The following is a 5,000-nucleotide window of genomic DNA, read 5'->3' as shown; positions in this document are numbered from 1 at the left end:
CACGACCTCAGCCTCCTTTATCGGGGCCGTTGTTGTCGATTAAATGGGGTTGTTGTTAATAATTACTCTACTAGTAATAATATTTCTGTCATATCTGCGTTCTTTTCCAAACAAAGTACAAAGAATTTGCTGATATGAGGCTTTTATTCTGAAATCAACGGGAGCAGCGGAGCAACGCATGAACTCAGGCGGACCCGGGGGGGGGGGGGGGGGGCAGGAGGGACACGTGATGGAGACTCGGGGGAGGCGGGGGCCAGTTTATATAAATGTGTTATTGGGGAAGCTGGAGGAGATAAAGCATGCTATTAAACGAAGGGGGAGAGAGAGAGAGAGAGACAGAGAGAGAGAGAGAGAGAGAGAGAGAGAGAGAGAGAGAGGGAGAGAGAGAGAGAGAGAGAGAGAGAGAGAGAGAGAGAGGACACAGACCCACTGACACTCACTGGTAACATAACCACACTCACTGTCTCTCTCTTCCTCGCTCTCTTGCGCTCTATCTCACACAAACAATCACCCACTCTCCCTGTCACTCACACACACACACACACACACACACACACACACACACACACACACACACACACACACAGAAAACCACACACGCGCGCAGCAGTAAGTGACAATCTGGCTATGAACCATCGTCGGTGGTTAAAGCCCTTCCTGCCGATAAGCCCTCCCAAGATGTTAGCTAGAGCGAGGGGGGGGCTCCGGCTCTGCTTCGTCTGGCGAAGCAGACGAAGCAGACGAAGGCCCCCACGAAGGGCCCCACCAGGCGGCCTGGAGTTGAACCAGGCCGCCAACCCCCTCTGCCAATCAGAGTGTGACAGAAGCCATGCAGCCATCCCAGAGAGATGCCAAACGTGCCCCAACCTTGGACCAGTAAGTGGAATAATAAACCAGCACTGGGATGTACATGTCATTTGAAAGGCTGCCTTGTTGCCTGACTGGTTCAAGCTCTTGCTTTGAGAGACAACTGTGTTGCTTTTAACTTGTTGCTTTTAACTTTAACTTTATATATATATATATATATATATATATATATACATACATACATTTTCCATACAACACACATTTCCAGTCCAGCATCAATGATATGAGTGATACCATGCGTCTGTTTCTGTAGCGCTGCAGTTGGATCCTGTCTGATATAATGCAGTCCTTCACATAACCTTTGGAATTGAGGCAGACCTAATAATTAGCTTCATCTCTGCTCTCCTGTGGAGCGGTTTCACTCGTCAGTGTGGCAGGCGTACTCTGCACCTCTCAAGTCACTAGTGATTAGTTTCTTAAATTCCGACACAAATGTCAATGAATCTCCTTCCTCTGCGTAGATAGGCTATCTCCTGGAACGTAATACATTCTTTATTTCACAGAATCCTTGATTGGCTAACACCAGCGTTACTCTATTGGCATAGTGTTTTCTCAATTACTCATTACACACATTCTATTCATCAATCTTTTTTATTCTTATGTTGTGACATTTTTTTTGCAATCTCTGGCAAAAGAATTTCCTTCGGGATGAATAAAGCTCTTTCTTATCTTATCTCAAAACACAAGGGTGCCATGGTAGAGGACAAGTGGAACAGGAAGTCGGTTCGAGGAAACGCCAGTTGCCAGGAAGTGGGGAGAGGAGTGAGGCCTTCACACTCAACCAAGACGTCTTTATTGTCATTTCACATTCACTTTGCCAAAGACGGAACGATGAAATCACAATGCACATCCACAATCATGGCACATCTAATGATTGTCTCAGTGTGTGTGCGTGTTCATGCGTGTGCTTCTGTGCATGTGTGTATGGTCGTCTGTTGTGTGTGTGTGTGTGTGTGTGTGTGTGTGTGTGTGTGTGTGTGTGTGTGTGTGTGTATGTTGTGAGATGACGTCATGGGGGTGGGGGGGGGCAGCAGTCATCCGTCCCACAACAGGCGTCTGGGAGGGTTAGGGGAGGAGGTGGAGGAGGAGGAGGAGGAGGAGGAGGAGGGGGTGAGGAGGAGGAGGAGGAGGAAGAGGAGGGGGAGGGGGTGAGGAGGGGGACAGGGTGGTGAGGAGGAGGAGGAGGAGGAAGAGGAGGAGGGGGGAGGGAGGAGGTGGGAGGGCGGGGGGAAGTCACTCCTGCTCCTCCTTCAGCTCCTCGGTGGAGGAGGTGGGGGACTCCATGTCATCAGAGCCCTCCTGGGAACACAACAGGAAGCAGCATTAGAGACCGCTGGTCAATACCTGCTCCTGATTGGTCAATAATGTTGCAATGGTTTGTGCTATTTTCCCATTAACGGGACAACTCGTTCTTCATCAGGGCCGACCGGATGCTGTCGACGGCCCACATGAACAACAAAGGTCCGAACAGCTATCAATCCTTAAAGAACGCTACGATTTGATAAAAAAAAACAATAATGCCATTGAAGAAAATATCTCATATCTAATCACTGTTGATGATTCAAGCTTCAAGCTTCCTCCATTCATTGGAAAAGAAACGCCACTCACACACACGCACACACACACACACACCTTGACGTTCTCCAGCTCTGGTCTCCCTGGCAGGGACTTCTGTGAGGAGAAAGCCTAAAAAGAGGGGGGGGGGGGGGGTGGACAGAGTCAGCCGCTGGGGGGGGGGGGATTTTACATGAATAAAACATGGCAGGTGTTGATTTGCAGACACACTCACCCTCCTGGTCTGCTGGATCTCGTCCGTGGACTTGGAGCGGTTCTTCATGTGCTTCTGAGGCGATGTGTTGGTGGGAGTCTGATGGGGGGGGGGGGGGGGGGAGAGAGGAGGGATAGAGGGAGGGGGGGAGGGGGGGAATGGGAGGAGGAGGAAGAGGAGGTGGTGGTTGGAATTATGATACCAGCTTTAAATGCTTTGATTTAAATATACAGACATTGAAGAGGGAGAGAGAGAGAGAGAGAGAGAGAAATGGAGAGATCATATGGAGGTCTGCACAGACGTTTCTGTCACGTACCTCGTTTATTTTCTGCTCCATGGCGTCAGAATGGAGTTAAAAAAGGGAGGGATTCCAAGAGCGATCTGGCGCTGGCAACGAAGTGGAAGATGGACGACGTCCTCTGGATTGATTCTTGCAAAGGTGCGCCTGGACTCCCTGCGTTTGGCAGGGGAGGGGGTGATGGTGGGGGTGGGCGGTGGTTGGGCGGTGGTTGGGCGGTGGTTGGGCGGTGGTTGGGCGGTGGTTGGATGGTTGGGTGGGTGGGTGGGTTGGGGAGAAAACATGTTGACAGCCGTGTGAGTGATGAATGCTTTATTTGTCATGAGACGCGTCATGCTCCAAGAAGCGCCAGTACAGCGCCCACGGTGTTTACCGTCTGAACGATTGAAACGCTGCTCTGCGAGGCGTTCTGAACCTCCGCTGTAGGACGCTCACATATCTGTAACACACGCACCCCACCAGGGGGCGCCTCTATCCGAGGAAAGGTGGAGATCGTTTCCGTTTTTGGTGGTAGGCTGGCATGACCATTTTAAGGGAGATCGTCGGTTTATAATATCATTTACACTGATGAAAGGCCCTGAGACAATTTGTGTGTGGTTAACTTTCCTGCACTTTGTCTGTCTTGGATTGCAGTCTACGCATGCTGTGTGTGTGTGTGTGTGTGTGTGTGTGTGTGTGTGTGTGTGTGTGTGTGTGTGTGTGTGTGTGTGTGTGTGCGCGCGCGCGCGCGTCCATGCGAACGGTCGTGCATGTGTGTGCGCGTAAGTGTGCGCATGTGCGTGCGTGCGTGTGTGTGTGTGTGCCTGCTTTGACTCCGGGAATGGCAGGAGAAACATAACGCATAAACTGGACCGAATCATCTTTGCCTGGGGCAACCAAACAACATCCACATAACTGAATGATTATGTGTTCACATCGACTGAGGAAACAATCCCATGCAATGATCCACCAAGATAGTGTATCTCTCACCATCACGTCACAGCACGATAAGGCTATAGTTCCGCATTAGTTCGTATTCGGTGAGCAGGTGGGGGAAGAGCAGGAAGGAACAAGTCGAGGTGTCACAATAACGGTGGCTTTTTAAGAGGAGCCTAATCAAATTTCAAAAAGATGAACCAAGAGCATTGGGGTTTCGAAACGGGAGAGAGCCCGCCCTCATGCTTTACCACAGTCGTTCCCTTCCTATTTGTGCTGGGTCGTTTGGGATGCTGCATCTTGCCTGTCTCAATATGCTTTACTTCTTTAATAGCGTGCCTTTCAATTAAGCAATTTCGCTGTGTCTTTAAGGGATTACCGTCCTCGGTATGAAGTGAGTGAGTGAGTCAGACCAGCCCCAGCTGCGGTGCAGTGGAAAATAGACTCAAATATTAATAAGCATCTCATTTGTAACACTGTCACAGATGTTTTTCTTATAAATCACAATGGAATCAATAAGAACTATGCATGTGGATTATGATTGTTATTGTTGATTAAAATATTATCGCAAATGTCTCATCCCCCGATGTATTCCTGCATGCTTCGTCAAACTCTTAATTTCCCAATGTTTCCCTCTCATTAGCATTGAGGTGGCGAGTACGAGTACGGAAACACATCAACACAACAAGCGCCTGCTGTATGTGCAGGGCGCCGAATGCCCTGGCTCCTGTTAGGGCTGTGGAGCGCTGTGCACGGCGGGACTCCCCTCTCGATCAGCCTCATTAAGGACAACAACGTGCCGACGGAAAGACACGCAGTCGACGGCGCTGACAGCTCACGCCAGCGTTTATCATTACCTCTGTGCAGCGAGACGAGCCCGCAGGGTGATCTGTGGACGGCGTCAGGTCCGCTGACCTTATTTGGACGTGTCTCCTCCATTTTTGCTTATAATTGACACGCTGCCGGTTTGAACCCTCCCCAAGGCGGTGGTCGATGCTATAGAGTGAAACAAACAGCACAGCGGGCGTGCATGCAATGTTTGGGCCCAGCTGGGCCGTACCACAGAAGACACTCGGAGGGTGTTGGTTTCTCTTGGTGGTAAACCTCTATTGGCCTCTTTCCAGACAATGCGTTGGTTATGATTCTGCAGAG

At 50.1% G+C, this 5,000-nt stretch overlaps 1 long non-coding RNA gene across 4 annotated transcripts in view; it reads right to left on the bottom strand.

Moving 5' to 3' along the window:
* Positions 1-1,439: 1,439 nt before the first annotated feature.
* The window catches only part of LOC307081525, a 5,606-nt gene continuing 2,045 nt past the window's right edge, over positions 1,440-5,000 (bottom strand). For 2 of the 4 annotated variants that reach the window (XR_013812155.1, XR_013812156.1), the window contains exons 2-5: positions 2,952-3,089; positions 2,657-2,734; positions 2,500-2,553; positions 1,440-2,166 (exon numbers count right to left, since the gene is read on the bottom strand). This is a non-coding gene — a long non-coding RNA (uncharacterized lncRNA). Of the gene's footprint in view, positions 2,167-2,499; positions 2,554-2,656; positions 2,735-2,951; positions 3,090-4,705 lie in introns of all 4 variants that reach the window. The other 2 variants (XR_013812158.1, XR_013812157.1) reach the window with 2 other exon arrangements.

Source organism: Pollachius pollachius (genome assembly GCF_949987615.1).
Source record: "Pollachius pollachius genome assembly, chromosome: 10".
Lineage (NCBI taxonomy): Eukaryota > Metazoa > Chordata > Actinopteri > Gadiformes > Gadidae > Pollachius > Pollachius pollachius.
The sequence above is the reverse complement of the archived record's forward strand: the minus strand, read 5'-3'. Positions and strand labels throughout refer to the sequence as shown.